Raw genomic sequence first — 20,263 nt, forward strand, 5'->3', positions numbered from 1 at the left:
CAAGATTTGATGTGCAGTAGCCCATTTTATTGGTGGCAAAGCCTAGGATATGAACAGCAAATTGAGAAGCTTAGATTACGATCTCTTGCTCAAATTACCCACTAGTCTTATGTTTATTGCACTGTAGTTAATGTTTAAATGTTTAGAAGCAACTTGCAAATAAGTGAAGTTTTAAATCTGCACTTTCTCTTTGGGTGACCCAGCTTCGTGATTGGGAACTCATTCTTTTCTTTAGGAACAGTCTACCTGAAAACGATTAATTACTGTGTTCTTTAAAAAGAATTCAAACACATATTTCAAAGTTACCTCTTTTGGTCGGTCACCTGGTCCATCCCAGTGAAGGATGGTTGAGTGCCTACAAGGACTTTCTAGCCAGGGATTCAAATACACATAGTGTCAAGCTGTTTCACTGAATCTCCTGTTCCCACAGCTTCTATTATCAGATTAAAATCAAAGCTTCTTGAGAAGCAAGAGTATTCTAGATGAGAAAGTATTAAGCCTTGCAGATTTGGTAGCTTAATGTCATTTTTAGAGCATTCCGTTAGGAAAATCAATGTTCCTCATTGACAATAGGGAATTGTTATGATAACAATAGCATTGTCATTAACATTCATTAAGCATTTTCTATGTGTTAAGCACTTTATTGACATCCCCATTTTACAGATGTGGAAGCAGAGGCATAGAGAGGTTTAGTGACTTGCCTTATAGCTGATAGTTAATCAAGGGCATAAAGTTGAGAGGATTGGAAACTTAGAGTTGTCACAATCATCTTGCTACCACACACAGATGGAAAATGGTCACAGGATGCAGAAGGAAGAGGTAAAAGAAGCCAAGAAGAATCTTGTCCTGATGACAACAATTGAGCCCCAAATCAGTTGTGCCTAAGCCAGTTCTAACCCTAAAAGTCTTGAGGGTTCAGTCAAAGCTTTTCAAGATCAGTTTTTCTCTCACTGGCATCCTCAAGAATCCTACTTGATACAGATTTTTAAAATTTTTAAATGTTTAATTTTATTACTATTATTTTTTGATGTCTAGTTGGCTTAACAACATTGTAAGTCTTTAATTCATTTTGAGTTTATTTTTGTGTATGGAGTGAGAAAGTAGCCCAGTTTGATTCTTTTTCATGTAGCTGTCCGGTTTTCCAAACATCATTTATTGAAGAGGCTACCTTTTCTCCATTGTATGTTCTTGCCTCCTTTGTCATAGATTAACTGACCATATAAGTGTGGGTTTATTTCTGGGCTCTCTATTCTGTCCCATTGACCTAGGTATCTGTTTTTGTGCTAGTACCATACAGTTTTGATTACTGAAGTTTTGTAGGGTAGTTTGAAATCAAAGCGTGTGATACCTCCAGCTTTGTTCTTCTTTCTCAAGATTGTTTTGACTATTAGGGATCTTTTTGTGTTTCCATATAAAATTTAGAGTTATTTTTTCTAGTTCTTTTTTGTTCCTTTTTTCTTCTTTTGCTCTTTTCCCTTGTGATTTGGTGACAACCTTTAGTGCTGTGTTTGGATTCTTTTCTCTTTGTGTGTGTGTGTCTCTATTATACATTTTTGGTTTGTAGTTACTATAAGGCTTGTATATAACAACCTGTAGGTATATGTATATGTACATACATATATTTGATTATTTTAAGTTGGTGATCTCTTAAGTTTGAATGTACGCTACAACTCTGCATTTTTACTACCCCCTACCTTATTTACTGTTTTTGACATCATATTTTATATCTTTTTTGTGTATCCTTTAATGACTAATTGTGGATATAGATGATTTTACTACTTTTGTCTTTTAACCTTCCTGTAAGCTTTATAAGTGGTTGATCTAGTACCTTCACTGTATATTGCCTTTACCTATGAGATTTTCCTTCCCTGATTTTTAAGTTTTTAGTCATGTTTTTTTCCACTTAGAGAAGTCCCTTTAACATTTCTTGTAAAGCTGGTTTAGTGGTGCTGAACTCTTTTAGCTATTGTTTACCTGTAAAACTCTATCTCTTCTTCAAATCTGAATGATAACCTTCTTGAGTAGAGTATTCTTGGTTGTAGTTTTTTCCCTTCCATCACTTTAAATATATCATGCCACTCCCTTCTGACTTGCAAAGTTTCTGCTGAAGATCCAGCAGATAGTCTTATGGGAGTTCCTTTGTACATAACTAATTGCTTTTCCTTTGCTGTTTTAAAGAGAGATTCTCTCTTTACCTTTAATTTTTGCCGTTTTAATTATGATGTGTCTTGGTATGAATCTCTTTAGGTTCATCTTTTTTATGACTCTCTGTGCTTCCCAGACTTGGGTGTCTGTCTTCTTTCCCAGGTTAGGGCGTTTTCAGCTATTATTTCTTTAAATAAGTTCTCTGTCCCTATCTTCTTCTTCTGGGACTCCTATAATGTAAATGTTAGTGTGCTTGATGTTGTCCTAGAGGGCTCTTAAACTAACCTCATTTTTAAAAGTTATTTTTTCTTTTTTCTGTTCTGCTTAGTTGATTTCTGTTATTCTGTCTTCCAGTTCTCTGTATCATTTAATCTACTGTTGATTCCTTCTAGAGTATTTTAAAATTTCAGCTATTGTATTCTTCAGCTCTGTTTGGTTCTTCTTTATGTTTTCTAACGTTTTGTTAAGCTTTTTACTGTGTTCATCCATTCTTCTCCCAAGTTCATTGATCATCTTTATGATCACGACCTTGAACTCTTTATTAGTTAGATTGCTTATCTCCAGTTCACCATTTTATCTTGTCCCTTCATTTGGAACACATTCCTTTGTCACCTCATTTTGCCTAATTCTCTGTTTTTATTTCTATGTATTAAGTAGGTCAGTTATGCTTCCCCATCTTGGAGAGGTGACTTTATGTAGGAAATGGGGCCCAGCAGCCTCCTCCCCTCTGGTCACCAGAGCTGTATGCTCTATGGGTGCCCCTTATGTGGGATGCATAGTCTCTTCTGTTGAGATGGGGCCAACTCCCGTGGCCATGTTGGTAGGAGAGGCTGGCCCCCAGCCTTGGCTACCAGGCTCTGTCTCATGCAGAGGCTGCCAGCCTACTTGTGGGAAGGGCCAGCTGGCTATAGGGCCCAGGGGACCCAGAGCAGATGCCATCCCACTGGTCTGGGCTGGGCCTGCATGCAGCTGGCTGCATTGTCTGCATTGTCAGAGTGGTCCTGGGTCTGGTGCCCATTGACTGATGGGTGAGTAAGCCCCCAACAGTAAAGGCTGGAGGGAGAACTCCAAAATGGCACTTGCCAGCACCAGTGTCCTCATGGTAGAATGAGCTCCAAAAAATGACCGCTGCCTACATCTGTGTCCTCAGGGGAAGTCCCAGTTGCCTCCTGCTTCTCCAGGAGGTTCTCCAAGGTCAGCAAGTGGGACTGACTCAGGCTCCCTTCAAATCGCACTGGGTCTCAGAGTGTGTCAGATTTTGCACGTGCCCTTTAATAATGGAGTCTCTGTTTTGTACTGCCCTCTGGGTCTCCTATATGTAAGTCCCACTGGCCTTCAAAGCCAGATGTTCTGGGGACTCATCTTCCTGAGGCAGGACCCCCCGGTTAGGGAGTCTGGTGTGGGGCTTGGACCCCTCGCTCCTTGGGGAGAACTTCTGCAATTGTGATTATCCTCCCATTTGTGGGTCACTCACCCTGGGGTGAGGATCTTGACTCTACTGCATCTTAGCTCTTCCACCTGCCTTGTTGTGGCTCCGTCTTTATATTTTCAGTTGTGGGAAATCTTTTCTGCTAGTCTTCAGATTATTCTCATTGATAGCTGCTCTGTAAATGTTTGTAATTTTGGTGTACCTGTGTGAGGAGATGAGCTCAAGATCTTCCTGTTCTGCAATCTTCACCACACCTAGACTTGTTTTAATTAATGTTACCAATACAAAGATACATAACCTTATCCAAAGGATAAATTTTAATTCAGGAATATGTAGAAAAATAATTCAATTATTTTTTCCTGGGTAAGGCCAGTGAAAACCCACATTACTCCCAATATGGCCTCTGAGAGCTGATTGAATGTGGTGGTTCACGTGTCAGACTCGTCCCACTTCCTCATTCTGGAACCGAAGCCTTGAACTGCACTGGGGAAATAACTTAATGTGGCATTTTGCTGAAACATCCTGTAGATATTTTAGGTATTTGCACAGGGAATTTTTTGACCTTTGAATAATATATGTGCTGAGAAAGGTCTTGGGATATTTTAACAACATGTTGAACTGAGATGGGCCTGAAGGAGTTTATTTTGGTCTCTGTTGGCTGCTACTTTTTTTCAAATCCTGTTGGGATTTTTTAGTCTCTATGAGGACACTTTCAAGATTTTTTTACTGTAACATATTTCATGCTATTCAATTGTCCCTTCATCAAAGGTGACAGGCAGCCAGTTGATAAACCTTCCAGAGAGTGACTCCATCAAAGACTTTGTGCGTTCCTGTTGACCTGTGGTAGCCTCTAGACACCTTCAACTTAATATGTCCCAAATACAGTGCTGGATACTTAGAATGGAGACTCACTTTTCCACTATTTCAAACTGTTGCTTGATTCTTTGAAAACATCAGTACAGGTGATCACAAGCAGGAACAGGCCAGTATAGCCAAAGGCATCTTGAGGACTGAATCTCTTCCACAGGCAGTTTTTGACTGAGGGGATAATTTGATCACATCTACCACATCAGCCCTTTTGCAGAGGAGACTGAATGTAATTTTGCTGTCAGTGGAGAATGCTAGACCTCAGCTCAAACTGGGGATTAATTAAAAGCACATGCATCTTGTCTATTCTGCCAAAAACATAAGAAGGCAGATTCTTCCAGACGGCAAGATAGTCCCTTGGCTAGCATGTGGCATCTTTGGAGGATCTGTTAACCTTTCTGTACCATTAGGTTACCAGAAAATGCATTTCTGCCCCAGAGGACCCTTTGTTTCCTGAAAAAGAGGAACTTGTATTATGGAAGTTTGTGGGTGAGAATGCTACGATTTGGTCTTAAATTATATTAAGATCAGTTTTCTTCCAGATTAACCAAAGGGCATGGACTCTGCCTGTCTTGCTCACTGCTACGTTCCTAGAGTCTATCACAGTGATTGCATACAGCAGGCATCCAACAATTATCTTTTGAATGGATAAATGCACTAAAGTGGTAAGCAAATGCCTGGAAGAGACAGAAAACGCCTTGCTTGCAGAGGAGACTTCTGGAGCTAGGTATTGAAGAATGAGTAGGAGGTCTTGGTCAAAGAAGGGAGGTGGGATGGGGGAAAAGGAGTTATAGTCAGAGGGAAGAATATGCACAAAGGGATGGAGACATGAATTTCAACCATCTAATAATTCATAGCAGGAATCCATGGGTAAAATCTTACATAAGGTAATAAATGACAAACCTTCATGATCAGACTGCAAATAAAACCCCAATTCATAAATTCCTGCTGTGGACATTGGCCAGAAGTTGGACTTTAGCCATACCATAAGCATTATATTAGGCCAATTATCTCTGTGAGGTGATGAACCATTTCTAGAAGCTGGCAGTTTGCTCCCTGCCCAGTTTTAATGAGGCTATTGCATAATGTCGACTTATTCTAGAATGTTGCCTGGGGCTGCACATTACTAACGAATCGAGGACTGGTCAGGAAAATACACTAAGCTTCTGTGTTTGAGAAAGTGGGAAATTCTTCTACAATTAGTCTTTGGCAAACGGCCGTGTTTTTTTGCCAGTGGTGTACTTCTGAGACTTTGGATTTAGCTTAAGAAATCTAAGACAATTTTTAGAAACCACTGTATCTTAAAAAACACTTATCGCCTTTTCAGTGTGTGGGTATATGCATACAAAGAGTCTTTAAGGAACAATAATCACCCTTTTCTCTGCCCGGTGGGATGCTTCCCAAAAGAAAATGGGGACACAATCATTTCAGAAGGTCAGTCTGCAGGGCTCAGTAGATGATATACCCTATTTATGCAAGGGTGGGGATGTCTGCAGTCTTTCTAACCAACCGCATATCTTGAGTAATACTCATTTACCAGTGGGGGGTGGGGGTGGGGGTGGGGAATGTAACATCCCTTATGGTACTTAACAAACCATCTGGTGCAGATTTAGATAGCTCTTCTTGAAGTGCTTGCCTATGATTTCCGATGAGGGACCGTCGGGCACTAACCAAACATCCTGGAATATGAATTTCTTATTAAGCACTACAGATGTTGACTAACCACACCCAAAGTATATATTAAAGTTAACTTACAGATGCATGTACCTACTGACACACGCTGAACTATTTTAACATAATTGTAGAGAAAATAGTGTCTTTATCCCTGATTGTTTCCTAATGGTCTCATCTCTGCCCTCCTGCTAATGAATCATGGAATCACTAAGGCTGTATGAAGGAGCTAGCTTATATTGGACGTGTTTCCTTTCTTTCCTTTGTCAAGTGATGTAGTTCTCAAACCTCTTGGAGTGGCTTAATTTCTAGAAAATCTAACCTTTTTCCTATCTGTCCCATCTTCTATCTTTTCCAAAAATAAAGAAAAAAATTATTTGTGGCTCTAATACAATTCACTTTTTTTTTAATTCAGTAGGAAGAATGGTGGAATGGATTTTAAATTAAAGAGAAGTTGTTAATTAGGATGTTCTTATCTTTGCGTTATCTGAATGTGTGTTTATCCTTTATCTTGGTGGAAGTCAAGTGTGACTTACGTTACATCTAATTTATTAATTGGTAATTAAATACTGAAGATTGTGAACAATTTTATGATGCAAGATTTAATCATATTATACTCCTAAATGTGTTCTGAGGAGAGTAAAGTTGGAGATAACAGCTATGGTCACATGTGTGACATGTGTCAAGAGAAAACGGAGATTAAGTTCTCTACCTCGTTTTGACCTGAGGTGCCAAGGTAGGAGATCACCTTGGGTTAGACTCTTGTTCCAGCTATAAGCCTGGGTGGGGACTCAAATGACATCCTGGGCAGGTGTCCAGCCAGGTCCATGATTTGGGAAGCCCAGCACCTTAGTACCTTCAGCAGGAGGCACTTTGGCACAAAGGACGATGAGACAGGAGGACCCCTGTGAGACCAGTCTTCCGCATAGCAAGTTGAAGATACCTGCCTCATTGTGGGATTGGAAACTCTGCAAAGACCAGCATGTAGATCAATGGTAGTGAAAGACATCGCACGTAAGAATAATGATACTTACATGTGGTCCCCACTCTGTGTTTTCCCCAGAGCTCTCAGGTACATTGATTGCTTCAGAAGACTGGGAGGGGAGGATGGTGTGATGGAAACAGTACCAGCTTTAGAAGCAAAAAGTAAGGAAACTCAGCTGTCTGACCTGAGCTGCTTAGCCCCACAGTATCCTTGTTGTATCCTCATATGTACATAATAACATCTCCCTGACAAGGTTTCTGTGATGATTCATGAGATACCCCTTGGGAAAAAAAACAATTTTATTTATAATTGATCGCTGTCATCTAAAGTAGGTAGATGAGAGTAGCTGGAGGACTTTTTGTTTGCTTATAAGATGGATGAGTTGTGAGTATGCGAGTTTGGAAGAGTTAGAACGGAGCTAAATTGCTTCTGATACAGGAAAATCAGGTGAAAGAGGATGGCTGTGTCCCAGGTCTCAGCTGAGTCCCTGAGACACGTCCTGCCAAGTGAAGGTCCTTGGCTTCCCACAGGAAAGTATTCAAGAGTGAGCTATAGTTTCATAAAAGTAGATTTATTCAGAGAGATACACACTCCATGGACAGTGTGTGGTCCACATCACTCAGAAGGTAGAGCAGCCATGAGGTGTGGGGCTTGCTGGTTTTTATGGGCTTGGTGACTTCATATGCTAACAAGTGGGAGGATTATTCCAATTACTTTGAGGAAGGGGGGGGATTCCCAGGAATTGGGATCTTTTGTGGTTAACCTCAGAACTGTCATGGCACTGGTGGGAGTGTCATTTACTATGCTAATATATTACAATGAGCATATAATGAGGCTCAAAGTTGACTGGAAGTCAAATCTCCCACCATCTTGGGCCTCAAGGTCTATTGGCAGTTGAATTCTCTGCCATCTTGGTGCTGATTGCTGTGTCATGCCTTTAATGGCTGTGCCCTGCCCCCTTCCCTCCTGTCTCACTTCCACTCATTTATTCACACAGACATTTGAGATATGGGCAAACAAGGCAGACAAAGACTCTGATCATACGAAATTTACCTTCTAGCTGAGGGAGGCAGATAACAAACAAATAGCCAGCAAGAAAAACAATATGTGCATAATGATGAGCGCTAGGGAGAAAAACAGAGCCAGGGAAGGGGTTTGAGAACGCTGAGGGTGGAAAGGGTAGCAGGGGAAGGTGTGCATCTAGATAGGATGCTCAGAGAAGGCTTCTCTCTGCTGAGTCAGTGGAGCAAACCATGTAAACCCCAGGGTGGAAGGGTGTTCCAGGCAGAGGTAGCTGAAGTACTCTGCAGCTGGAACAAGCCAGCTGTGTTTGATAGAATTCCCCAAGGAGATCAAATGACCAGGAATGAATCGAGTGAGGGGTGCATGGTAGGAGGTGAGGGCTGAGAGATGAGCAGGACCCAGATCATGCAAAGAGTCTGGGTTTTATCCTAAGTGGGTTGGGAAGCCATTGAAGGATTTTGAAAAGACTGTGCTGCTTGATGCTATGTTTAAGAAAGGGAGAGGGATTTAGAAGCCTGGAAGGCAGGAGGAGGGAGCTTGGAGACAGGAGATAGAGTGATTTGGATGCATCTTGGGAAAGAGTTGAGGAGAAACATACCCTTTCCTCTATCTTCCCATTGGCTTGGCTAAAGAGGGAGCTTGGATAGAAGAGAAACAGCCAAGAACATTCATTTGATTGTTCCGAGTGTGGTGTGCGATGGAAATTCACACCTCTTCTCTCCTAGAGAATCTTCAGGAAGTGCTGCACTGGTCAACAATACTTTAGGGTGAGCAGATTCTGAATGGTGAATGTGAAGATGTACTCTGTCCGGTTTAATGGCTAAGCAGGGTGAGAACAGAGGCTGTGATACGAGAGTAAATACTCTAGCATAGTACAGAGCAGGAACCCATTAAGTGCGCTTTTCTTCCCCATCTCTCATACTACATCCTTGCTTTGCTTTCAATTAGTGTCTAAGGCCATTTCCTCATTTGTGGAAACACAGTGAACTAGCCTGAATCCCTTCCAAGGTTGACATGTTATAACTCTATGGCTTTTTATCTCCCAGAGAAGGGAACTAACTATATGTAAATTCACCCTTAATTTTAATCTTGGCATTTAACATACTCATTTGGAGATCAATCTGGAACTCATCAGGGAATTCTTTTTCCTTTTTGCTGCTACCACAGATAGTGATCGTGCAACCGAGTGGAGGAAAGACTTTTGCTTTTGATGTTGCAGGAAATGGAAAGTTGTTGCCGTCAGCCACTTAGTCAGAAACATAATTTCTTTTATGCCACAAAAGAAGGCTTGTGAGAGACTAGAAGATGTGCCCTGGTAGCCCAAATACACATTCAGTGGTTAATGCGTCATTGCATAAGGGAGATGCAGCCATGTTTGAGTAGTTCGATTAAAGAACAACTCAAACAGATTCTAGATGATTTAACCTTCTCTTAATGTAAGCTCAAGGGAGAGACTATAATTATAACGAACTTCTCTTTTTCTTGGCAGAATCTAGAGTCCATTTTGTTTTCATTTCACTTAAGGAACCCCCTCTACTCAATTATCTCCTTTTTAGATAGCAGCTTTAAATGTTTTAAGAATCTTAACAGTTATTTTTCTTGCAGCCTGGTCCCAGGGAATCAATCTAGATGACCACAAGTAACGCATCATAACTGGTGCCTTGAAGCTGATACAAAGAGGATAAATTATAAGTTGAATGTTAAACCTTATCAAATTGTGCTAATACATAACCGTGAGGTATAGATGTCTATTTAAAATTTAACTTAATTACAGTTATGTAGTATTAAAAATCATCTCCTCAGTAACAGTTAGACACATTTCAGGTGCTCGATAGCATGTGACTAGTGTCTACCATATTGAAAGCATAGATATGGAATATTTCCCTCACTGCAGGCAATTTTATTGGACAGCCTGATCTAGGGGTTTTAATAGTTGGAATCCAAAGAAGAGCTCTTTAGAATTTATAAAGAGGCAAGAAGTTCCCATGACATTTTAATTTCATACCCTTTAGCCACTGACATCTTCAGAAATGGATCTGTATGTTAGAACCAACTAATTACCCCAGAGAAAGAAAAGCGAAGCTAACTTTCCTGCAATTTCCAAAGTGTCTGTATTGACAAGATCTTAGGATATTTTGCAAAGTGGCCAAAAGCATTTGCAGCAGATGGAAAGAGGGCCTATCTTCTGAGTAATCCGAAGGCCCTACTACAATGAACTCAGCCATTCCCATCCCTGCAGAAAGAGACTGAAGCCTCTTCACGTCCATCTTGACAAACATGTATATTGCTCAGTTGATGTGGTGAACAAAACAGCTTTCCAGCTGTGAGATTCTCTTGTGGGACAAGCTATTTGTCAAAGAGCAAAGAGAAATACTAGCAACTCCACTATCAGGTACTACTTTGGTCAAGACGAGGCAAATGAAAACTGAACCTTGTTCTCCATGCATAGTAGGCAGCGTTCTCCAGCTCTCTGTGTTCTTCTCTTGACTCAGGCAAAAGTTGCCCTCAGGGCCTGGCTGTTGTCCTGAACACTGAGTCCACAGACCTTTTCCTGAAGCTCATGGTGACCGTGTTCTCCAGCTCAAGTAGCGCTTGGGCTCACCATCCTTTCTGATCTCCTAGTGCTGCGGGGAAGGACACTTTGTGTGTGTGCACGTTTGTGCACATGGGGAGCATGCTGTCTGTGAACTGATGGAAGCTATTGTCTCAAGGCTGGTAGGCCTCCTATTTTGCCTGGTGGGCAAAAATCCCAGCTCAAATCATGTACTACAGGTTGCTGTGAAGCCCGAGTCCAGGGAATTCCATTTTTAAAGCTGTGGAATTGGACACAGGAAGGCCCGATGAAATACCTGTAGTCACACAGCAAGTTAATTACAGAATCAAGAAATCAAAAACTTTTTAATCTGAAATTCCTGGTGCATGGTTAAGAACTTTGTTCTCTTCACTCTGCTCTACTCTATAAAGATGCTATGTGAACCTAAGGGAAAGGGGAAGATGGTATAGAGGCTAATTATCACTTGATAGATTTTCCTCAGGACGTTGCTCAGTTTTGTCCAAAGCATCAGTGGCAAGTTGGACTTCGCATCTCATCATCATGCTGATGATGGAAAGAAGCAGGACAAAGACTCACTTTTCTCCTGCCTTTAGGACATGATTGGAGTTTGTCTTCTGTTTGTGTGCAACAGGCTTTGGAAGACAGGCCATCTCTGGCTCTCAGATGTTAAGGAATGGGGCCAAATATAAAGAAAAAAGCCAAGCAGGCGTTTCTCCCACGGTGGTTATCTTTAGTCTATGCTGAGGTCATTTCCCGCTGCAAGAAAGTTGTCTGCTTATGGGCTGTGGGCCAAGTTCACCCTGGTTCCTAGAGCCTGAAAGATCACCGGCCATCCTAGCATCCGGGATCAGACTTCTTCAAGGCATAAGCAGGGTTAAAATCCCGTGTGTTTTGTCTTGCCTTTATCCATCTGTATGGAAAATAGGTCCCACTGGTCTAGTATAGTGCAAAAAAAAAATGGTCATAGAATACACATACATTTGTGAGTGTATATATAACACCACACTATAGAAGTAGTCTCTTTTATTCTATAGTGACTATGAGTGTGAGAGCAATTGATATTGAAATTGATTTAGTTGATATTGTATTGTAAGACATGTTCAAACAATGGTCTAGGTGTCGTAAGACTCTTACCTAACAGACACTACAGACAAACAGTAGTCCAAGCAAGGTAAGTTACCCTTTCTTCAATTTTAGTGGAAGGCAGTGACACATGGTTACTTTCACTATGTAACTGGAAAGATTTGACTGCCCTTTTCTGAAGGCTGGAGGAAGCATCTTTTCCCTTGACCACAGCTAAAATATTGGTTTAAATGTGCAACCCATGTATAGTTGACAAAAAAAGAGTTAAATAGCCTTGAAGAATGGAATAGCTGCCCAGTTTAGCCATATCTTTTGCGTATGAAGCTTAGTCATTCTGATCTTTAACATCTTTGTGGGAGAACCGGAAAACATTTGAAAATTGATTGGGAAGACAACATAGCAAAGGATTCTTTCATCTCTAGGGAGACGTCACTTAGGAAGGATTTCGTCCAGAAGCATTCCTTCTCATCCTTAATCCTGAGAAACAAGAAGATTAGGGATCACTGTTCCGGCCCTGATGGCATCAAAGGGATCCTGGGAACCATATATTTAGAGCGGCTGATGGAGATGTGGTAGAAAAGACATAAGGAGCAGTGGTCAATCTGACCAACATATAGAACCAACATCCTAGGTAGCCTGTGTGGTTATCACAGCTGGAGAGGAGTGACCAGGGGATCCATTTGTCCTAACAGCACAGCTAGGACTGTGTCCTTTAAAACCTGAGGGAAGTGTCTAATAAATTAATTGACTCCGTGACCACATGGCCAAGGGTGAGGTCTGGCTTGATTATGCAGAGAAGTGTCACTTACTTTGCCAAGTGTGGATCTGAAAAGAGACAGAAGCAAATGGACCGTTAGAGGCAGCAGCAGCAGCAGCCACTGTGTACTGAGCTGAAGCATGCCAGAGGTCCTGCCACAGACAAAAAGAAGGAAGCCAGGCACACAAGCATGAAAAGTCAAAGGAAAACAGGACCAAGAATAAAACTGGAGCTTTTCTCATTTTAGCTAGGTGCATTCACTGACCTCAGAGTAAGAGCCATTGGTAATTCAACAAGATAACTAGTTAACACACATGATAATGTATGAATTTTGACCCTACATTGTTTAGCAGATCTGTAAGCAGTTCACCTATCGGGTTCCAAAGCTTGTGCTTTCAAAGAACCAAATTAAAGAACCCTTTTAAACGTTACTACGAATCATAAAATGGACAGTCTCCATCCAGTTTTAAGGTTTGGTTTTTAACTATATTTTCTCAAAATCTTTATAGCATTTAGGTATTAGATCCCCAAAGTTGGAGACCAGGGAGATGGGCACCAACTTGCCTAACATGGCCTTGGTGCCTCAACATGGAAAATCTTGATTGTGTCTTCAGATGGCAGGAGGTACAGACAACCATTACATATTTGGCCTCTAAACTAAGAGTGTTCTTGCAACCAGTATTACCAAAAATGAATACTCATTTACTGAGCACCAACTCTATGTAGTCCATTGCATTTGCCACACATTTCTTTTCTTTTTTTTTTAGTTTATTTTTATACAATTTTAAAGGTTACTTTCCATTTACAGTTATTACAAAATACTGGGCATATTCCCCATGTTGTACAATACATCCCTGAGCCTATCTTATACCCAAGAGTTTGTACCTCCCACTCCCCCACTCCTTTTATCCCCTGTAACCACTAGTTTGCTCTCTATATCTGTGAGCCTGCTTCTTTTTTGTTATATTCACTAGTTTGTTGTATTTTTTAGATTCCATATACAAATGATATCAATACAGCATTTTTCTTTCTCTGTCTGACTTATTTCACTTAGCAGAATGCCCTCTGAGTGCATCCATGTTGCTGCAAAGGGCAAGATTTCATTCTTTTTTATGCCTGAGTAGTATTCCATTGCATAGATACATCACAACTTCTTTATCCAGGCATCTGTTGATGGACACTTAGGTAGTTTTCATGACTTCTTATGTTTCTCTCACAGCATACCTGAGAGGTTGAATCACTATTCCCAAAAAATGAGGATACTATGTGTAAGGTGTCAAGTGGTATCTTCCTCCCCTTTTTCTCACAACTGCCCCCAGAACCTACTGCTAAGAACGTCTAGTTTGGGGACACAACAGCTGCCACAAGGGCTTGCTGGCTGGTGTGCCATTTTGGAAGAATGATCAGAAATAAAAGGCCTATGGCTAAAAAAAAAAAGAAGAAACTGTCTTTCTTCACAAGATGATGATTGTTTATCTAGAAAATTAAGAAATCTACAAAAAGGTTGCTCAAACTAGTAAGTGAATTTAGCAGGGTCTCAGGATACAAGGTCAATATACAAACATCCATTAAATTTCTATATACTGACATTGAACACTTGGAAAATGGCATTTTTAAATGTTCCATTTATACAAATAGAATTCCTGGAAAGTGTTAGGATCTGACTAATTTATCCTTAAGGGAGTCTGCAATCCAGCAGAAAAAGGAAAGTCAACACAGGACAGTTGCTACGGAAACAAAAATGTTCTACATTTTACCTCCAAAGGGTTGAGACTCCTCAAACAAATTTTCACACAGGCTCCAGAGTGATTAACTCCCAAAGCCACACAGCTCATAAACCCACAAACTGGGATGGGAATTCTGGCCTCTGACTCCAAAATCTCTTGGTTTTTTCCCCCACAACACCCCTGTTCTCTGCATGTGTCTGAATGGGGAGAGACCTGATACACTCTCTATGCCAAGTGCTCAAAGGTTCAAAAATTCTTCCTGAACTCCCAGCATTTCCATTTGGTCTTAGATTGGCTTTCAAAGTCCAACATTATAATAACACAATCTCATATTTACGCAATAGTTTAATTACATTTTCCCATATATTACCTCTTTTGATCCTCACAATACTTTGTGGGTAAGGAAAGACTGAAATGATGTATAGATTGGCTCAGATAGGTTTTTTTAAATTGAAATATAGTTGACTTATAATATTATATTAGTTTTAGGTCTACAATATAGTAATCCATTATTTTTATAGAATATACTCCATACATAGTTATTATAAAATATTGACTATATTCCCTGTGCTGTATATTACAACCTTGTAATTGATTTATTTTATACCTAGTAGTTTTGTCTCGACCAGGGTCATGTTGCTTATAAGTAACAGAACTAGAAATGGAACAAAACCTGCTTTGTGAACATTGATTCACAAAGAGGACCAGTCTTGGCTGACAGACTGATTTAGTCAATTCAAGTAGTTGAACTGTCGACTTAGACACTATCTGAGCACTGGAGTATATTTAAGGAAATACAAGTTGTGACATCCATTTGTCTACACCAGTGCTCTGATAAGGATGGAGAGAGGGAAAGGAGGCCTTGTGTTTTAGAGAATGCCTTCAGTTGTAGAAAGACAGAAAACTCATCTGTAATAAGCCTGTTTTTTGTTTTGTTTTTTTTTAATGTAGCTGTCATGACTGAAGGCTTCACTCATGAAAAGTTGAACTCTTCCTTGGTTTATAAGCATAGAGATCACAGATTCCAAACATTTCAGAGTTGGAAAGCGACTATAGAGTTCTGGCTGAAGCCCCTCTTTCTTAGTTGAGGGAACAGAAGCTCCACAATTATAGCTGATCACTTACAGTCACACCACTAATTAGAGGCAGAACTGGTCTTAAGAGTTCAGAGCCAGATGCCGTCCAGTTCTGTGGTCCTACACCCCACCCTTGGGAAAACTTCCCCATTTTTAGTTTGTATTAGTTTCGGTAGTAACTTTCAGTTCTCTGATTCTGAATGGTTGTGATACTGGAATGTAAATGATGGCAGCTTAGAAACTCCATGTCACACCCTCAGTAGGGCCACGAGGGTGGGCTGCAGAATGTGGGTCTTCCAGGGGCATGTCGTCCCTGGAGCTTCCCACTGTGAGCCCAGAGGACAGTCTCACGTGTCATCTTGCTCCATGACTTCTCATCTTAAAGGGCGTGTCAAAGCTGGCCACCTAGGCCCTTAAAAATATTGTAGAGTTCTTTGAGGTAGGTTGTTTAGTTTTCCTGAAACACATCTGCTGCTGTTCTTACTTGTGTTTTGAAATGCAAGTGTTCTGGCCAGTTGTTTGAAAGAGGAGTCTTATCAGAATTAAGTATACCAGTCTAATGAGATGTATTCCATCAGATCTACTGTCACGGCCTATGCGTTTGTTCATTCATTCCTTGACTACTTAGTGGGTGTTTACTACGTGCTAGAAATTGTAGTAGCTGCTTGGGAAATAGCAGTGAGCAAAACAAAGTCTTGCTCTCAAGAAGCTTTCATTCCAGGTGTAAGAGACAGACAGTAAACAAAGGTGTAATTAATGTTTTACATATCAGATGTTGATGAGTGCTCTGGCAAAGAATCATGGTAAGGGAGGACGGGGAGTGATGTGTGCGTGGTGGTGTTGACTGTGATTTTTACATAGGCTGGTTATGCAAGGCTACTCTGCTAAGGTGGCATCTGTGCAGAGCCCTGAATGAAACGGAGAAACAAGTCAAGGAGCTCTCTGGAGGAAGAACTTTCTAGATAGAGGCAACAGCAAGGCATGTTCCCTGAGTTAGGAGACTGCTAGGTATGCCTCAGAAATAGTGGGGAAAAAAAAAAGGCCTGCATGGCTAGACTGGAGGGAGTGAGATGGAGAGTCAGTGGAGCTGAGATCAGGGAGGTAGCAGGGCCAGGTCAGGTAAGGCCTTATAAACTAATGTAAAGACTTTTCCTTTTTAAAATCAAATTTTAAAAATTGAGATAATAATTTACATATAATAAAATGTACAGAGCTCAAGTGTGTGCTCTGAAGGGCTTTGGTAATCACAGATGTCCTGCAGCCACCACAGGACCGTCACCTCAGAAAGTTCTCTTGTGACCCTGTCCAGTCAGTGCTTTCTCCCTTCAGCCCAGGGGTAACCAGGATTCTGATTTTCATCACTGTTCTTGAACTTCATGAAAATGGCATTATACAGTGTGTATGCTTTTGCATCTGGTTTCTTTTACTCCATATATTGTTTTGGAGGTTCATCCATGCAGTGGCTTTTATTAGTAGTTCATTGCTGAGTGGTATTCCATTAAATAAATATAACACATTATCCATTGTTTTGATGGGCATTCAGGATGTTACTTGTTTTTGCCTATTTTGAATAAAATCGCCACGAATAGTCTTTTTCTGGTACCTTTTTCTGGTGCCACCTTTACTGATTTCCCCATCTTCTACGCCCCCACCTCTGCCAGTAGCCAACCTGTTCTCTATTTCAGTCAGTTCGGCCACGCGTATACTTGAACAGGTCTTTCTGTGGATAGATGTTTTCGTTTCTCTTGGGTACAGACATAGGAGTGGAACTACTGGGTCACAGGCTGATCATGTGTTTAACTTTATATGAAACTGCCAAAGGTTTTCCCAAATGATGGTGCCACTTCCACCAGCAGTGTGTCAGAATTCCAAAAGTGTCGTGTGCTCACTAACATTTGGTATTGTGAGGTGGGTTTCTGGGGGGTTTTTTTGTTCTTGGCATTCTAGGCAGTTTGAAATACACTTCGTTGTGGTTTTAATTTCATTAATCTGCTGACCACTGATACTGAGCACATTCTCACGAGCTTTCTGGCATCTGCATATCCTTTTCTGATGAGGTGTCTGTCCATGTGTTTTACCCAGTCTTTTTAAATTGGGTTGTTTGTCTTTCATTGTGGTTTTTAGGAATTTTAAAAAATATATTCTGATAAAAGCCCTTTAACAGCGCTCTCTCTCTCTTTCTCATCTATGTATCTTTATTATTTTATTAAAATATGCGGGCTGCATATTAATTTTTTTTAATGCTGCCTTTGGCCAGGTAGAGATTTGTGATAAGGATGAAACTTGACGTATCATTTTTTAAATTTTATGATGAGTACCTTTTGTGTCCTGTGTAAGAAATACTTGTCTGCTCCAAAGTCATGAAAGTATTTTCTTCTAGATGCGTTATGGTTTTTGCTTTGGGGCTTAGTTCTAAGATCCATCTTGGATTGATTTTTGCATATACAGTAAGGTAGGATGAGATGGAGATATCCAGTTGCAGCACTGTTTGTTAAAAATGCTTCGTTTTCTAAACAACAAGGTCTTACTGTATAGCACAGGTAACTATATTTAATACCTTGTAATAGTCTACAATGAAAAAGAATATAAAAAGAAGTATATATATATATATATATATATATATATATATATATATATATATATACACACACATATAACTGAATTACTATGCTGTACACCAGAAATTAGCATAACATTGTAAACCGACTATACTTCAATTAAAAAAAAAACTAAAAATAAAGATATATTTTTACTTTAAAAAAAAACGCTTCATTTTCCCATTGAATAGGCTCGGCAGAAGGGGCGTGTTTTTACTCCATGTGAGAAGAACGCTGCCGGGAGTTGGAAGCACTCTCTGAAGGCAATTAACACTTTCTACCTTGAGTGCTAGTTTTTTATGTGCATGTCTTAAAACACATCCACACGTACTTTGAGAACAGGGTCTATATCTTGCTTGGATTTTTATCCCCACCTTCAGCACCTAGCACAATACATGGCATCTTATAGGTACTCAGTGAATGAATGAATGAATGAATGAATGAACAAATGACAAAGTTAACTTTTTTCCCTCCTGTTTAGCACATGGGTGTACTCATCTGTCTGTGTTCCGTATGGCTCCCCCCGAGACTATGACCATTTCCATTTCGGTTTTTTAGTCTTGGATTTGCAGGGCATTTCTAACGTGTGTGCAGGATTATATATATTTCTTTGACCCATACCACATAAACATATACTGGCCCCTGGCATGGTTAACTTAGCTTCTATTTTTGTGCTCCTTTCTACATGTCATATTTGGATAGTGAAGATCAAAAAGCGTATGTGGAAGGCAGAGAACTGACATCTGGATCGCAGCCTTGCTACAGCTCTCCCGGCTCTCCTGAAATGCCCAGAAAGACCCAGAAACCAGGAAGAGTGCTCAGCACAGCCCTAAAAAGTAGGATCATCAGACAGCCTAGTGCCAAGATCCAGGAGTAGTCTCCCCGAGGGAAAAGCAGAGGTGGAGGGAGTGGAGAAGGCTTTGAATGCCTACCCTAGAGTCTTCCTTTTACAGAAACCCTTGGTTTATTTCAGCCAGAAAGCTGAGTACCCCTCCTCCTCCTTCTGAGGGGCTGCTTCTTTTTAAGGCAGCCACAAAGCTGTTCCTCATTCACCCGTCTGTCTCTCTATCCACCCAACCTCAACAATTCCCCAAAACCAACAGGATGGAAAAAAAGGGAGGGACCTTTTTCCCTCTCTCGAAGCATGTGTCATTTTAAAAAAACTTTTTTTAGTTTAAAACTTTCAATCCATTTTTAATACCTTTGTTTTTGGTTTTTGTGCTTTTTTCAATTTATTTTTATTGAAGTACAGTTGATTTACAATGTTGCGTTAGTTTTGGGTATACAGTAAAGTGATTCAGTTATACATATACATATATATATATATTATTTTTCAGATTTTTTCATTAAATATGTGTAATGTTTAGTTGCATCCTGAGAAGTAAAGTTTCATAAATTCAGCACTTACATGGGTCCAAGAAATTAGATTTATGGCAGAAGTACTCTGTCTGCTGGGATTGTAGTTTCTCATGGACATTGAGTCCGAATCACAAAGAAATAGACAAGGGAGGCAGAAGGAGCTGCTCCCCAAGGAGAGCAGAGCTGCATTAGAGTCTGGAGTTTGGGTAGGAGCTGCACACCCACCTGTCCTCCAGCTGTAGGTGTGAGGTCATCGGACAAGTGAAGGGTGGGCGTGGATGAGGCTAAGTCCATACCAAGCATGACTGCCATCACTAAGTCTGGAGAGAGCTCACATTATTTAAATTATCACACTGAAAAAATAAATAATCCAAAAGACTGCTTGGAAACAGCGGACAAATTTGCTGCAGGCCTCAGAAAAGGGAGCATCAATCTTAAGAAAAAATTAGAAGAAAATGAGACCTCTAAAATTGTCTAGTGCAGGAACCAGAGGAAATTTTTTTTTTTAAAAAAAGAGTGTTCATAATATCTTTTGAGACTTAAGCCTTTCTTAAGACAAGTAACACTTTCTACTTTGCATTATGGTGGTTTACCGCGTGCATTTCCTAGTGCGTTTTGAGAACGGGGGACATATCTTGCTTCAGAATCTAGCACAGTGTTTGGGACATGATAGATTCTGAATGAATAAATGAATTCCAGGAAATGACAAAATGCGCTCTTTTTTCTTATTTAGTATGTGAATGAACTCATTTGTCTATGTTCCCTATGGCATTTAAAAAATAGAAAAATCACAAGGTCATTGGAATAGGAAGGAATGAGATGAAAATGGAAATGAGAAATGGGTAAAATATGCCTGAAAGTGAAAAATCTCAAGAGCAGTATTAAAATCCTTATTAGAGGCAGTAAATAACTGAACTGGTGTAGGACTGAACCATTATTGGAAAAGATAAATTAGAAATCTCTCTCAAAATGCAGAGAAGGAGGAAAAAG

At 40.3% G+C, this 20,263-nt stretch overlaps 1 protein-coding gene across 2 annotated transcripts in view; it reads left to right on the forward strand.

Moving 5' to 3' along the window:
• The window catches only part of PALM2AKAP2 (PALM2 and AKAP2 fusion), a 418,898-nt gene that overhangs the window by 61,157 nt on the left and 337,478 nt on the right, over positions 1-20,263 (forward strand). The gene's annotated exons all lie outside the window — the stretch shown is intronic.

The sequence above is a fragment of the Vicugna pacos genome, chromosome 4 (assembly GCF_048564905.1).
Source record: "Vicugna pacos chromosome 4, VicPac4, whole genome shotgun sequence".
NCBI lineage: Eukaryota > Metazoa > Chordata > Mammalia > Artiodactyla > Camelidae > Vicugna > Vicugna pacos.